A 16,445-nucleotide genomic window follows, 5' to 3' on the forward strand; every position below is an offset into this window, starting at 1 on the left:
CTTTTTTTTCTTTGGGCTGATCGCTTTGAAGATATGTTCTGATGGTGGTGAGAGTGGTGCAGGACTGTCTCCATGGCGCAATTGGCTAGCGCGATGGGCTGTTAATCAAAAGGTCGGAGGTTCGAGCCCACCCGGTGGTGGTATGGCGCTTTTTTTCTTTGGGCTGATAGCTTTGAAGACATGTTCTGATGGTGGTGAGAGTGGAGCAGTACTGTCGCCGTGGCGCAATTGGCTAGCGCGATCGGCTGTTGACCGAAAGGTTGGAGTTTCGAGCCCTCCCGGGAGTGGTGTGTTGCTTTTTTCTTTGCGCTGATAGCTTTGAAGATATGTTCTGATGGTGGTGAGAGTGAAGCAAGACTGTCTCCGTTGCGCAATGGGCTAGCGCGATCGGCTGTTAACCGATAGGTTGGAGGTTCGAGCCCACCTGGTGGTGGTGCAGCACTTTTTTTTCCTTGCGCTGATAGCTTTGAAGATATGTTCTGATGATGGTGAGAGTGGAGCAAGACTGCCTCCGTAGCGCAATGGGCTAGCGCGATCGGGTGTTAACCGAAAGGTTGGAGTTTCGAGCCCTCCCGGGAGTGGTGTGTTGCTTTTTTCTTTGCGGTAATAGCTTTGAAGATATGTTCTGATGGTGGTGAGAGTGGAGCAGGACTGTCTTGTTGGCGCAATTGGCTAGCGCAATCGGCTGCTAACCGAAAGGTTGGAGGTTCGAGCACAACCGGTGGTGGTGCGGCGCTTTTTTTTTCTTTGGGGTGATAGCTCTGAAGAAATGTTTTGACGGTGGTGAGAGTGGAGCACGACTGTCTCCGTGGGGCAATTGGCTAGCGCGATCGGCTGTTAACCGAAAGGTTGGATGTTCGAGCCCACCCGGTGGTGGTGCGGCGCTTTTTTTTCTTTGGGCTGATAGCTTTGAAGATATGTTCTTATGGTGGTGAGAGTTGAGCAGGACTGTCTCCGTAGCGCAATTGGCTAGCGCGATCGGCTGTTAACCTAAAAGTTGGAGGTTCGAGCCTACCCGGTGGTTGCGCGGCGCTTTTTTTCTGTGGCTGATAGCTTTGAAGATATGTTCTGATGGGGGTGAGAGTGGAGCAGGACTGTCTCCGTGGCGCAATTGGCTAGCGTGATCGGCTGTTAACCGAAAAGTTGGAGGTTTGAGCCCACCCGGTAATGGTGCGGCGCTTTTTTTTCTTTGGGCTGATCGCTTTGAAGATATTTTCTGATGGTGGTGAGAGTGGAGCAGGACTGTCTCCGTGGCCCAATGGGCTAGCGTGATCGGCTGTTAACCGGAAAGTTGGAGGTTCGAGCCCACCCGTTGGTGGTGCGGCGCTTTTTTTTCTTTGGGCTGATAGCTTTGAAGATATGTTCTAATGGTGGTAAGAGTGGAGCAGGACTGTCTCCGTGGCGCCATTGGCTAGCGCGATCGGCTGTTAACCGAAAGATTGGAGTTTCGAGCCCTCCCTGGAATGGTGTGTTGCTTTTTTCTTTGCGCTGATAGCTTTGAAGATATGTTCTGATGGTGGTGAGAGTGGAGCACGACTGTCTCCTTGGCGCAGTTGGCTAGCGCGATCGGCTGTTAACCGAAAGGTTGGAAGTTCGAGCCCACCCGGTGATGCTGGGGCGCTTTTTTTCTTTGTGCTGATAGCTTTGAAGATATGTTCTGATGGTGGTGAGAGTGGAGCAGGACTGTCTCCGTGGCGCAATTCGCTGGCGTGATCACCTGTTAACCGAAAAGTTGGTAGTTTGAGCCCACCCGGTGGTGGTGCGGCGCTTTTTTTTCTTTGGGCTGATAGCTTTGAAGATATGTTATGATGGTGGTGAGAGTGAAGCAGGACTGTCTCCGTGGCGCAATTGGCTAGCGTGATCGGCTGTTAACCGAAAAGTTGGAGGTTTGAGCCCACCCGGTGGTGGTGCGGCGCTTTTTTTCTGTGGGCTGATAGCTTTGAAGATATGTTTTGATGGTGGTGAGAGTGGGCTGATAGTGTGGGCTGATAGCTTTGAAGATATGTTTTGATGGTGGTGAGAGTGGAGCAGGACTGTCTCCGTGGCGCAATTGGCTAGCGTGATCGGCTGTTAACCGAAAAGTTGGAGGCTCGAGCCCACCCGGTGGTGGTGCGGCGCTTTTTTTTCTTTGGGCTGATAGCTTTGAAGATATGTTCTAATGGTGGTAAGAGTGGAGCAGGACTGTCTGCGTGGCGCCATTGGCTAGCGCGATCGGCTGTTAACCGAAAGGTTGAACTTTCGAGCCCTCCCTGGAGTGGTGTGTTGCTTTTTTCTTTGCGCTGATAGCTTTGAAGATATGTTCTGATGGTGGTGAGAGTGGAGCACGACAGGCTCCTTGGCGCAGTTGGCTAGCGCGATCGGCTGTTAACCGAAAGGTTGGAAGTTCGAGCCCACCCGGTGATGCTGGGGAGCTTTTTTTTCTTTGTGCTGATAGCTTTGAAGATATGTTCTGATGGTGGTGAGAGTGAAGCAGGACTGTCTCCGTGGCGCAATTGGCTGGCTCTATTGGCTGTTAACCGAAAGGTTGGAGGTTCGAGCCCTCCCGGTGGTGGTGCGGTGCTTTTTTTTCTTTGGGCTGATAGCTTTGAAGATATGTTCTGGTGATGGTGAGAGTTCAGCAGGACTGTCTCCGTGGCGCAATTGGCTTGCGCGATCGGCTGTTAACTGAAAGGTTGGAGGTTCGAGCCCACCCGGTGGTGGTGCGGCGCTTTTTTTTCTGTTTGCTGATAGCTTTGAAGATATGTTCTGATGGTGGTGAGAGTGGAGCAGGACTGTCTCCGTGGCGCAATTGGCTAGCGTGATCGGCTGTTAACCGAAAATTTGGAGGTTCGAGCCCACCCGGTGGTGGTGCAGCGCTTTTTTTTCTTTGGGCTGATAGCTTTGAAGATATGTTCTGATGGTGGTGAGAGTGGAGGAGGACTGTCTCTGTGGCGCAATTGGCTAGCGTGATCGGCTGTTAACCGGAAAGTTGGAGGTTCGAGCCCACCTGTTGGTGGTGCGGCGCTTTTTTTTCTTTAGGCTGATAGCTTTGAAGATATGTTCTAATGGTGGTAAGAGTGGAGCAGGACTGTCTCCGTGGCGCCTTTGGCTAGCGCGATCGGCTATTAACCGAAAGGTTGGAGTTTCGAGCCCTCCCTGGAGTGGTGTGTTGCTTTTTTTGCGCTGATAGCTTTGAAGATATGTTCTGATGGTGGTGAGAGTGGAGCACGACTGTCTCCTTGGCGCAGTTGGCTAGCGCGATCGGCTGTTAACCGAAAGGTTGGAGTTTCGAGCCCTTCCGGGAGTGGTGTGTTGCTTTTTTCTTTGCGGTAATAGCTTTGAAGATATGTTCTGATGGTGGTGAGAGTGGAGCAGGACTGTCTTCGTGGCGCAATTGGCTAGCGCGATCGGCTGTTAAACGAAAGGTTGGAGGTTCGAGCCCACCCGGTGATGCTGGGGCGCTTTTTTTTTCTTTGTGCTGATAGCTTTGAAGATAAGTTCTGATGGTGGTGAGAGTGGAGCAGGACTGTCTCCGTGGTGCAATTGGCTAGCGTGATCGGCTGTTAACCGGAAAGTTGGAGGTTCAAGTCCACCCGTTGGTGGTGCAGCGCTTTTTTTTTCTTTGGGCTGATAGCTGTGATGATATGTTCTAATGGTGGTAAGAGTGGAGCAGGACTGTCTCCGTGGCGCCATTGGCTAGCGCGATCGGCAGTTAACCGAAAGGTTGGAGTTTCGAGCCCACCCGGTTGTGGTGCGCCGCCTTTTTTTTCTTTGGGCTGATAGCTTTGAAGATATGTTCTGATGGTGGTGAGAGTGGAGCAAGACTGTCTCCGTGGCGCAGTTGGCTAGCGCGATCGGCTGTTAACCGAAAGGTTGGAAGTTCGAGCCCACCCGGTGATGCTGGGGCGCTTTTTTTCTTTGTGCTGATAGCTTTGAAGATATGTTCTGATGGTGGTGAGAGTGGAGCAGGACTGTCTCCGTGGCGCAATTGGCTAGCGTGATCGGCTGTTAACCGGAAAGTTTGAGGTTCGAGTCCACCCGTTGGTGGTGCGGCGCTTTTTTTTCTTTGGGCTGATAGCTTTGAAGATAGGTTCTAATGGTGGTAAGAGTGGAGCAGGACTGTCTCCGTGGCGCCATTGGCTAGCGCGATCGGCAGTTAACCGAAAGGTTGGAGTTTCGAGCCCACCCGGTGGTGGTGCGGCGCTTTTTTTTTCTTTGGGCTGATAGCTTTGAAGATATGTTATGACGGTGGTGAGAGTGAAGCAGGACTGTCTCCGTGGCGCAATTGGCTAGCGTGATCGGCTGTTAACGGAAAAGTTGGAGGTTCGAGCCCACCCGGTGGTGCTGCGGCGCTTTTTTTTCTTTGGGCTGATAGCTTTGAAGATATGTTCTGATGGTGGTGAGAGTGGAGCAGGACTGTCTCCGTGGCGCAATTCGCTGGCGTGATCGCCTGGTAACCGAAAAGTTGGTAGTTTGAGCCCACCCGGTGGTGGTGCGGCGCTTTTTTTTTCTTTGGGCTGATAGCTTTGAAGATATGTTATGATGGTGGTGAGAGTGAAGCAGGACTGTCTCCGTGGCGCAATTGGCTAGCGTGATCGGCTGCTAACCGAAAAAGTGGAGGTTCGAGCCCACCCGGTGGTGCTGGGGTGCTTTTGTTTCTTTGTGCTGATAGCTTTGAAGATATGTTCTGATGGTGGTGAGAGTGAAGCAGGACTGTCTCCGTGGCGCAATTGGCTAGCGTGATCGGCTGTTAACCGAAAAGTTGGAGGCTCGAGCACACCCGGTGGTGGTGCGGCGCTTTTTTTTCTTTGGGCTGATAGCTTTGAAGATATGTTCTGATGGTGGTGAGAGTGGTGCAGGACTGTCTCCATGGCGCAATTGGCTAGCGCGATGGGCTGTTAATCAAAAGGTCGGAGGTTCGAGCCCACCCGGTGGTGGTATGGCGCTTTTTTTCTTTGGGCTGATAGCTTTGAAGACATGTTCTGATGGTGGTGAGAGTGGAGCAGTAGTGTCGCCGTGGCGCAATTGGCTAGCGCGATCGGCTGTTGACCGAAAGGTTGGAGTTTCGAGCCCTCCCGGGAGTGGTGTGTTGCTTTTTTCTTTGCGGTAATAGCTTTGAAGATATGTTCTGATGGTGGTGAGAGTGGAGCAGGACTGTCTTCGTGGCGCAATTGGCTAGCGCGATCGGCTGTTAAACGAAAGGTTGGAGGTTCGAGCCCACCCGGTGATGCTGGGGCGCTTTTTTTTTCTTTGTGCTGATAGCTTTGAAGATAAGTTCTGATGGTGGTGAGAGTGGAGCAGGACTGTCTCCGTGGTGCAATTGGCTAGCGTGATCGGCTGTTAACCGGAAAGTTGGAGGTTCAAGTCCACCCGTTGGTGGTGCAGCGCTTTTTTTTTCTTTGGGCTGATAGCTGTGATGATATGTTCTAATGGTGGTAAGAGTGGAGCAGGACTGTCTCCGTGGCGCCATTGGCTAGCGCGATCGGCAGTTAACCGAAAGGTTGGAGTTTCGAGCCCACCCGGTTGTGGTGCGCCGCCTTTTTTTTCTTTGGGCTGATCGCTTTGAAGATATTTTCTGATGGTGGTGAGAGTGGAGCAGGACTGTCTCCGTGGCCCAATGGGCTAGCGTGATCGGCTGTTAACCGGAAAGTTGGAGGTTCGAGCCCACCCGTTGGTGGTGCGGCGCTTTTTTTTCTTTGGGCTGATAGCTTTGAAGATATGTTCTAATGGTGGTAAGAGTGGAGCAGGACTGTCTCCGTGGCGCCATTGGCTAGCGCGATCGGCTGTTAACCGAAAGATTGGAGTTTCGAGCCCTCCCTGGAATGGTGTGTTGCTTTTTTCTTTGCGCTGATAGCTTTGAAGATATGTTCTGATGGTGGTGAGAGTGGAGCACGACTGTCTCCTTGGCGCAGTTGGCTAGCGCGATCGGCTGTTAACCGAAAGGTTGGAAGTTCGAGCCCACCCGGTGATGCTGGGGCGCTTTTTTTCTTTGTGCTGATAGCTTTGAAGATATGTTCTGATGGTGGTGAGAGTGGAGCAGGACTGTCTCCGTGGCGCAATTCGCTGGCGTGATCACCTGTTAACCGAAAAGTTGGTAGTTTGAGCCCACCCGGTGGTGGTGCGGCGCTTTTTTTTCTTTGGGCTGATAGCTTTGAAGATATGTTATGATGGTGGTGAGAGTGAAGCAGGACTGTCTCCGTGGCGCAATTGGCTAGCGTGATCGGCTGTTAACCGAAAAGTTGGAGGTTTGAGCCCACCCGGTGGTGGTGCGGCGCTTTTTTTCTGTGGGCTGATAGCTTTGAAGATATGTTTTGATGGTGGTGAGAGTGGGCTGATAGTGTGGGCTGATAGCTTTGAAGATATGTTTTGATGGTGGTGAGAGTGGAGCAGGACTGTCTCCGTGGCGCAATTGGCTAGCGTGATCGGCTGTTAACCGAAAAGTTGGAGGCTCGAGCCCACCCGGTGGTGGTGCGGCGCTTTTTTTTCTTTGGGCTGATAGCTTTGAAGATATGTTCTAATGGTGGTAAGAGTGGAGCAGGACTGTCTGCGTGGCGCCATTGGCTAGCGCGATCGGCTGTTAACCGAAAGGTTGAACTTTCGAGCCCTCCCTGGAGTGGTGTGTTGCTTTTTTCTTTGCGCTGATAGCTTTGAAGATATGTTCTGATGGTGGTGAGAGTGGAGCACGACAGGCTCCTTGGCGCAGTTGGCTAGCGCGATCGGCTGTTAACCGAAAGGTTGGAAGTTCGAGCCCACCCGGTGATGCTGGGGAGCTTTTTTTTCTTTGTGCTGATAGCTTTGAAGATATGTTCTGATGGTGGTGAGAGTGAAGCAGGACTGTCTCCGTGGCGCAATTGGCTGGCTCTATTGGCTGTTAACCGAAAGGTTGGAGGTTCGAGCCCTCCCGGTGGTGGTGCGGTGCTTTTTTTTCTTTGGGCTGATAGCTTTGAAGATATGTTCTGGTGATGGTGAGAGTTCAGCAGGACTGTCTCCGTGGCGCAATTGGCTTGCGCGATCGGCTGTTAACTGAAAGGTTGGAGGTTCGAGCCCACCCGGTGGTGGTGCGGCGCTTTTTTTTCTGTTTGCTGATAGCTTTGAAGATATGTTCTGATGGTGGTGAGAGTGGAGCAGGACTGTCTCCGTGGCGCAATTGGCTAGCGTGATCGGCTGTTAACCGAAAATTTGGAGGTTCGAGCCCACCCGGTGGTGGTGCAGCGCTTTTTTTTCTTTGGGCTGATAGCTTTGAAGATATGTTCTGATGGTGGTGAGAGTGGAGGAGGACTGTCTCTGTGGCGCAATTGGCTAGCGTGATCGGCTGTTAACCGGAAAGTTGGAGGTTCGAGCCCACCTGTTGGTGGTGCGGCGCTTTTTTTTCTTTAGGCTGATAGCTTTGAAGATATGTTCTAATGGTGGTAAGAGTGGAGCAGGACTGTCTCCGTGGCGCCTTTGGCTAGCGCGATCGGCTATTAACCGAAAGGTTGGAGTTTCGAGCCCTCCCTGGAGTGGTGTGTTGCTTTTTTTGCGCTGATAGCTTTGAAGATATGTTCTGATGGTGGTGAGAGTGGAGCACGACTGTCTCCTTGGCGCAGTTGGCTAGCGCGATCGGCTGTTAACCGAAAGGTTGGAGTTTCGAGCCCTTCCGGGAGTGGTGTGTTGCTTTTTTCTTTGCGGTAATAGCTTTGAAGATATGTTCTGATGGTGGTGAGAGTGGAGCAGGACTGTCTTCGTGGCGCAATTGGCTAGCGCGATCGGCTGTTAAACGAAAGGTTGGAGGTTCGAGCCCACCCGGTGATGCTGGGGCGCTTTTTTTTTCTTTGTGCTGATAGCTTTGAAGATAAGTTCTGATGGTGGTGAGAGTGGAGCAGGACTGTCTCCGTGGTGCAATTGGCTAGCGTGATCGGCTGTTAACCGGAAAGTTGGAGGTTCAAGTCCACCCGTTGGTGGTGCAGCGCTTTTTTTTTCTTTGGGCTGATAGCTGTGATGATATGTTCTAATGGTGGTAAGAGTGGAGCAGGACTGTCTCCGTGGCGCCATTGGCTAGCGCGATCGGCAGTTAACCGAAAGGTTGGAGTTTCGAGCCCACCCGGTTGTGGTGCGCCGCCTTTTTTTTCTTTGGGCTGATAGCTTTGAAGATATGTTCTGATGGTGGTGAGAGTGGAGCAAGACTGTCTCCGTGGCGCAGTTGGCTAGCGCGATCGGCTGTTAACCGAAAGGTTGGAAGTTCGAGCCCACCCGGTGATGCTGGGGCGCTTTTTTTCTTTGTGCTGATAGCTTTGAAGATATGTTCTGATGGTGGTGAGAGTGGAGCAGGACTGTCTCCGTGGCGCAATTGGCTAGCGTGATCGGCTGTTAACCGGAAAGTTTGAGGTTCGAGTCCACCCGTTGGTGGTGCGGCGCTTTTTTTTCTTTGGGCTGATAGCTTTGAAGATAGGTTCTAATGGTGGTAAGAGTGGAGCAGGACTGTCTCCGTGGCGCCATTGGCTAGCGCGATCGGCAGTTAACCGAAAGGTTGGAGTTTCGAGCCCACCCGGTGGTGGTGCGGCGCTTTTTTTTTCTTTGGGCTGATAGCTTTGAAGATATGTTATGACGGTGGTGAGAGTGAAGCAGGACTGTCTCCGTGGCGCAATTGGCTAGCGTGATCGGCTGTTAACGGAAAAGTTGGAGGTTCGAGCCCACCCGGTGGTGCTGCGGCGCTTTTTTTTCTTTGGGCTGATAGCTTTGAAGATATGTTCTGATGGTGGTGAGAGTGGAGCAGGACTGTCTCCGTGGCGCAATTCGCTGGCGTGATCGCCTGGTAACCGAAAAGTTGGTAGTTTGAGCCCACCCGGTGGTGGTGCGGCGCTTTTTTTTTCTTTGGGCTGATAGCTTTGAAGATATGTTATGATGGTGGTGAGAGTGAAGCAGGACTGTCTCCGTGGCGCAATTGGCTAGCGTGATCGGCTGCTAACCGAAAAAGTGGAGGTTCGAGCCCACCCGGTGGTGCTGGGGTGCTTTTGTTTCTTTGTGCTGATAGCTTTGAAGATATGTTCTGATGGTGGTGAGAGTGAAGCAGGACTGTCTCCGTGGCGCAATTGGCTAGCGTGATCGGCTGTTAACCGAAAAGTTGGAGGCTCGAGCACACCCGGTGGTGGTGCGGCGCTTTTTTTTCTTTGGGCTGATAGCTTTGAAGATATGTTCTGATGGTGGTGAGAGTGGTGCAGGACTGTCTCCATGGCGCAATTGGCTAGCGCGATGGGCTGTTAATCAAAAGGTCGGAGGTTCGAGCCCACCCGGTGGTGGTATGGCGCTTTTTTTCTTTGGGCTGATAGCTTTGAAGACATGTTCTGATGGTGGTGAGAGTGGAGCAGTAGTGTCGCCGTGGCGCAATTGGCTAGCGCGATCGGCTGTTGACCGAAAGGTTGGAGTTTCGAGCCCTCCCGGGAGTGGTGTGTTGCTTTTTTCTTTGCGCTGATAGCTTTGAAGATATGTTCTGATGGTGGTGAGAGTGGAGCACGACTGTCTCCTTGGCGCAGTTGGCTAGCGCGATCGGCTGTTAACCGAAAGGTTGGAAGTTCGAGCCCACCCGGTGATGCTGGGGCGCTTTTTTTCTTTGTGCTGATAGCTTTGAAGATATGTTCTGATGGTGTTGAGAGTGGAGCAGGACTGTCTCCGTGGCGCAATTCGCTGGCGTGATCACCTGTTAACCGAAAAGTTGGTAGTTTGAGCCCACCCGGTGGTGGTGCGGCGCTTTTTTTTTCTTTGGGCTGATAGCTTTGAAGATATGTTATGATGGTGGTGAGAGTGAAGCAGGACTGTCTCCGTGGCGCAATTGGCTAGCGTGATCGGCTGTTAACCGAAAAGTTGGAGGTTCGAGCCCACCCGGTGGTGGTGCGGCACTTTTTTTCTGTGGGCTGATAGCTTTGAAGATATATTTTGATGGTGGTGAGAGTGGGCTGATAGTGTGGGCTGATAGCTTTGAAGATATGTTTTGATGGTGGTGAGAGTGGAGCAGGACTATCTCCGTGGCGCAATTGGCTAGCGTGATCGGCTGTTAACCGAAAAGTTGGAGGCTCGAGCCCACCCGGTGGTGGTGCGGCGCTTTTTTTTCTTTGGGCTGATAGCTTTGAAGATATGTTCTAATGGTGGTAAGAGTGGAGCAGGACTGTCTGCGTGGCGCCATTGGCTAGCGCGATCGGCTGTTAACCGAAAGGTTGGAGTTTCGAGCCCTCCCTGGAGTGGTGTGTTGCTTTTTTCTTTGCGCTGATAGCTTTGAAGATATGTTCTGATGGTGGTGAGAGTGGAGCACGACTGTCTCCTTGGCGCAGTTGGCTAGCGCGATCGGCTGTTAACCGAAAGGTTGGAAGTTCGAGCCCACCCGGTGATGCTGGGGCGCTTTTTTTCTTTGTGCTGATAGCTTTGAAGATATGTTCTGATGGTGGTGAGAGTGGAGCAGGACTGTCTCCGTGGCGCAATTGGCTAGCGTGATCGGCTGTTAACCGGAAAGTTTGAGGTTCGAGTCCACCCGTTGGTGGTGCGGCGCTTTTTTTTCTTTGGGCTGATAGCTTTGAAGATAGGTTCTAATGGTGGTAAGAGTGGAGCAGGACTGTCTCCGTGGCGCCATTGGCTAGCGCGATCGGCAGTTAACCGAAAGGTTGGAGTTTCGAGCCCACCCGGTGGTGGTGCGGCGCTTTTTTTTTCTTTGGGCTGATAGCTTTGAAGATATGTTATGACGGTGGTGAGAGTGAAGCAGGACTGTCTCCGTGGCGCAATTGGCTAGCGTGATCGGCTGTTAACGGAAAAGTTGGAGGTTCGAGCCCACCCGGTGGTGCTGCGGCGCTTTTTTTTCTTTGGGCTGATAGCTTTGAAGATATGTTCTGATGGTGGTGAGAGTGGAGCAGGACTGTCTCCGTGGCGCAATTCGCTGGCGTGATCGCCTGGTAACCGAAAAGTTGGTAGTTTGAGCCCACCCGGTGGTGGTGCGGCGCTTTTTTTTTTCTTTGGGCTGATAGCTTTGAAGATATGTTATGATGGTGGTGAGAGTGAAGCAGGACTGTCTCCGTGGCGCAATTGGCTAGCGTGATCGGCTGCTAACCGAAAAAGTGGAGGTTCGAGCCCACCCGGTGGTGCTGGGGTGCTTTTGTTTCTTTGTGCTGATAGCTTTGAAGATATGTTCTGATGGTGGTGAGAGTGAAGCAGGACTGTCTCCGTGGCGCAATTGGCTAGCGTGATCGGCTGTTAACCGAAAAGTTGGAGGCTCGAGCCCACCCGGTGGTGGTGCGGCGCTTTTTTTTCTTTGGGCTGATAGCTTTGAAGATATGTTCTGATGGTGGTGAGAGTGGTGCAGGACTGTCTCCATGGCGCAATTGGCTAGCGCGATGGGCTGTTAATCAAAAGGTCGGAGGTTCGAGCCCACCCGGTGGTGGTATGGCGCTTTTTTTCTTTGGGCTGATAGCTTTGAAGACATGTTCTGATGGTGGTGAGAGTGGAGCAGTACTGTCGCCGTGGCGCAATTGGCTAGCGCGATCGGCTGTTGACCGAAAGGTTGGAGTTTCGAGCCCTCCCGGGAGTGGTGTGTTGCTTTTTTCTTTGCGCTGATAGCTTTGAAGATATGTTCTGATGGTGGTGAGAGTGAAGCAAGACTGTCTCCGTTGCGCAATGGGCTAGCGCGATCGGCTGTTAACCGATAGGTTGGAGGTTCGAGCCCACCTGGTGGTGGTGCAGCACTTTTTTTTCCTTGCGCTGATAGCTTTGAAGATATGTTCTGATGATGGTGAGAGTGGAGCAAGACTGCCTCCGTAGCGCAATGGGCTAGCGCGATCGGGTGTTAACCGAAAGGTTGGAGTTTCGAGCCCTCCCGGGAGTGGTGTGTTGCTTTTTTCTTTGCGGTAATAGCTTTGAAGATATGTTCTGATGGTGGTGAGAGTGGAGCAGGACTGTCTTCTTGGCGCAATTGGCTAGCGCGATCGGCTGCTAACCGAAAGGTTGGAGGTTCGAGCACAACCGGTGGTGGTGCGGCGCTTTTTTTTTCTTTGGGGTGATAGCTCTGAAGAAATGTTTTGACGGTGGTGATAGTGGAGCACGACTGTCTCCGTGGGGCAATTGGCTAGCGCGATCGGCTGTTAACCGAAAGGTTGGATGTTCGAGCCCACCCGGTGGTGGTGCGGCGCTTTTTTTTCTTTGGGCTGATAGCTTTGAAGATATGTTCTTATGGTGGTGAGAGTTGAGCAGGACTGTCTCCGTAGCGCAATTGGCTAGCGCGATCGGCTGTTAACCTAAAAGTTGGAGGTTCGAGCCTACCCGGTGGTTGCGCGGCGCTTTTTTTCTGTGGCTGATAGCTTTGAAGATATGTTCTGATGGGGGTGAGAGTGGAGCAGGACTGTCTCCGTGGCGCAATTGGCTAGCGTGAACGGCTGTTAACCGAAAAGTTGGAGGTTTGAGCCTACCCGGTGGTGGTGCGGCGCTTTTTTTTCTTTGGGCTGATCGCTTTGAAGATATTTTCTGATGGTGGTGAGAGTGGAGCAGGACTGTCTCCGTGGCCCAATGGGCTAGCGTGATCGGCTGTTAACCGGAAAGTTGGAGGTTCGAGCCCACCCGTTGGTGGTGCGGCGCTTTTTTTTCTTTGGGCTGATAGCTTTGAAGATATGTTCTAATGGTGGTAAGAGTGGAGCAGGACTGTCTCCGTGGCGCCATTGGCTAGCGCGATCGGCTGTTAACCGAAAGATTGGAGTTTCGAGCCCTCCCTGGAATGGTGTGTTGCTTTTTTCTTTGCGCTGATAGCTTTGAAGATATGTTCTGATGGTGGTGAGAGTGGAGCACGACTGTCTCCTTGGCGCAGTTGGCTAGCGCGATCGGCTGTTAACCGAAAGGTTGGAAGTTCGAGCCCACCCGGTGATGCTGGGGCGCTTTTTTTCTTTGTGCTGATAGCTTTGAAGATATGTTCTGATGGTGTTGAGAGTGGAGCAGGACTGTCTCCGTGGCGCAATTCGCTGGCGTGATCACCTGTTAACCGAAAAGTTGGTAGTTTGAGCCCACCCGGTGGTGGTGCGGCGCTTTTTTTTTCTTTGGGCTGATAGCTTTGAAGATATGTTATGATGGTGGTGAGAGTGAAGCAGGACTGTCTCCGTGGCGCAATTGGCTAGCGTGATCGGCTGTTAACCGAAAAGTTGGAGGTTCGAGCCCACCCGGTGGTGGTGCGGCACTTTTTTTCTGTGGGCTGATAGCTTTGAAGATATGTTTTGATGGTGGTGAGAGTGGGCTGATAGTGTGGGCTGATAGCTTTGAAGATATGTTTTGATGGTGGCGAGAGTGGAGCAGGACTATCTCCGTGGCGCAATTGGCTAGCGTGATCGGCTGTTAACCGAAAAGTTGGAGGCTCGAGCCCACCCGGTGGTGGTGCGGCGCTTTTTTTTCTTTGGGCTGATAGCTTTGAAGATATGTTCTAATGGTGGTAAGAGTGGAGCAGGACTGTCTGCGTGGCGCCATTGGCTAGCGCGATCGGCTGTTAACCGAAAGGTTGAACTTTCGAGCCCTCCCTGGAGTGGTGTGTTGCTTTTTTCTTTGCGCTGATAGCTTTGAAGATATGTTCTGATGGTGGTGAGAGTGGAGCACAGCAGGCTCCTTGGCGCAGTTGGCTAGCGCGATCGGCTGTTAACCGAAAGGTTGGAAGTTCGAGCCCACCCGGTGATGCTGGGGAGCTTTTTTTTCTTTGTGCTGATAGCTTTGAAGATATGTTCTGATGGTGGTGAGAGTGAAGCAGGACTGTCTCCGTGGCGCAATTGGCTGGCTCTATTGGCTGTTAACCGAAAGGTTGGAGGTTCGAGCCCTCCCGGTGGTGGTGCGGTGCTTTTTTTTCTTTGGGCTGATAGCTTTGAAGATATGTTCTGGTGATGGTGAGAGTTCAGCAGGACTGTCTCCGTGGCGCAATTGGCTTGCGCGATCGGCTGTTAACTGAAAGGTTGGAGGTTCGAGCCCACCCTGTGGTGGTGCGGCGCTTTTTTTTCTGTTTGCTGATAGCTTCGAAGATATGTTCTGATGGTGGTGAGAGTGGAGCAGGACTGTCTCCGTGGCGCAATTGGCTAGCGTGATCGGCTGTTAACCGAAAATTTGGAGGTTCGAGCCCACCCGGTGGTGGTGCAGCGCTTTTTTTTCTTTGGGCTGATAGCTTTGAAGATATGTTCTGATGGTGGTGAGAGTGGAGGAGGACTGTCTCCATGGCGCAATTGGCTAGCGCGATGGGCTGTTAACCAAAAGGTCGGTGGTTCGAGCCCACCCGGTGGTGGTATGGCGCTTTTTTTCGTTGGGTTGATAGGTTTGAAGATATGTTCTGATGGTGGTGAGAGTGGAGCAGGACTGTCTCCTTGGCGCAATAGGCTGGCGCGATTGGCTGTTAACCGAAAGGTTGGAGGTTCGAGCCCAATCGGTGGTGGTGTGGTGCTTTTTTTTCTTTGGGCTGATAGCTTTGAAGATATGTTCTGATGGTGGTGAGAGTGGAGCAGGACTGTCTCCGTGGCGCCATTGGCTAGCGCAATCGGCAGTTAACCGAAAGGTTGGAGTTTCGAGCCCACCCGGTGGTGGTGCGGCGCTTTTTTTTCTTTGGGCTGATAGCTTGGAAGATGTGTTCTGATGGGGGTGAGAGTGAAGCAGGACTGTCTCTGTGGCGCAATTGGCTAGCGTGATCGGCTGTTAACCGGAAAGTTGGAGGTTCGAGCCCACCCGTTGGTGGTGCGGCGCTTTTTTTTCTTTGGGCTGATAGCTTTGAAGATATGTTCTAATGGTGGTAAGAGTGGAGCAGGACTGTCTCCGTGGCGCCTTTGGCTAGCGCGATCGGCTATTAACCGAAAGGTTGGAGTTTCGAGCCCTCCCTGGAGTGGTGTGTTGCTTTTTTTTGCGCTGATAGCTTTGAAGATATGTTCTGATGGTGGTGAGAGTGGAGCACGACTGTCTCCTTGGCGCAGTTGGCTAGCGCGATCGGCTGTTAACCGAAAGGTTGGAAGTTCGAGCCCACCCGGTGATGCTGGGGCGCTTTTTTTCTTTGTGCTGATAGCTTTGAAGATATGTTCTGATGGTGGTGAGAGTGGAGCAGGACTGTCTCCGTGGCGCAATTGGCTAGCGTGATCGGCTGTTAACCGGAAAGTTTGAGGTTCGAGTCCACCCGTTGGTGGTGCGGCGCTTTTTTTTCTTTGGGCTGATAGCTTTGAAGATAGGTTCTAATGGTGGTAAGAGTGGAGCAGGACTGTCTCCGTGGCGCCATTGGCTAGCGCGATCGGCAGTCAACCGAAAGGTTGGAGTTTCGAGCCCACCCGGTGGTGGTGCGGCGCTTTTTTTTTCTTTGGGCTGATAGCTTTGAAGATATGTTATGACGGTGGTGAGAGTGAAGCAGGACTGTCTCCGTGGCGCAATTGGCTAGCGTGATCGGCTGTTAACGGAAAAGTTGGAGGTTCGAGCCCACCCGGTGGTGCTGCGGCGCTTTTTTTTCTTTGGGCTGATAGCTTTGAAGATATGTTCTGATGGTGGTGAGAGTGGAGCAGGACTGTCTCCGTGGCGCAATTCGCTGGCGTGATCGCCTGGTAACCGAAAAGTTGGTAGTTTGAGCCCACCCGGTGGTGGTGCGGCGCTTTTTTTTTCTTTGGGCTGATAGCTTTGAAGATATGTTATGATGGTGGTGAGAGTGAAGCAGGACTGTCTCCGTGGCGCAATTGGCTAGCGTGATCGGCTGTTAACCGAAAAAGTGGAGGTTCGAGCCCACCCGGTGGTGCTGGGGTGCTTTTGTTTCTTTGTGCTGATAGCTTTGAAGATATGTTCTGATGGTGGTGAGAGTGAAGCAGGACTGTCTCCGTGGCGCAATTGGCTAGCGTGATCGGCTGTTAACCGAAAAGTTGGAGGCTCGAGCCCACCCGGTGGTGGTGCGGCGCTTTTTTTTCTTTGGGCTGATAGCTTTGAAGATATGTTCTGATGGTGGTGAGAGTGGTGCAGGACTGTCTCCATGGCGCAATTGGCTAGCGCGATGGGCTGTTAATCAAAAGGTCGGAGGTTCGAGCCCACCCGGTGGTGGTATGGCGCTTTTTTTCTTTGGGCTGATAGCTTTGAAGACATGTTCTGATGGTGGTGAGAGTGGAGCAGTACTGTCGCCGTGGCGCAATTGGCTAGCGCGATCGGCTGTTGACCGAAAGGTTGGAGTTTCGAGCCCTCCCGGGAGTGGTGTGTTGCTTTTTTCTTTGCGCTGATAGCTTTGAAGATATGTTCTGATGGTGGTGAGAGTGAAGCAAGACTGTCTCCGTTGCGCAATGGGCTAGCGCGATCGGCTGTTAACCGATAGGTTGGAGGTTCGAGCCCACCTGGTGGTGGTGCAGCACTTTTTTTTCCTTGCGCTGATAGCTTTGAAGATATGTTCTGATGATGGTGAGAGTGGAGCAAGACTGCCTCCGTAGCGCAATGGGCTAGCGCGATCGGGTGTTAACCGAAAGGTTGGAGTTTCGAGCCCTCCCGGGAGT

The sequence above is a fragment of the Rhipicephalus microplus genome, unplaced genomic scaffold (genome assembly GCF_043290135.1).
Source record: "Rhipicephalus microplus isolate Deutch F79 unplaced genomic scaffold, USDA_Rmic scaffold_14, whole genome shotgun sequence".
In the NCBI taxonomy this organism is placed as follows: Eukaryota; Metazoa; Arthropoda; class Arachnida; order Ixodida; family Ixodidae; genus Rhipicephalus; species Rhipicephalus microplus.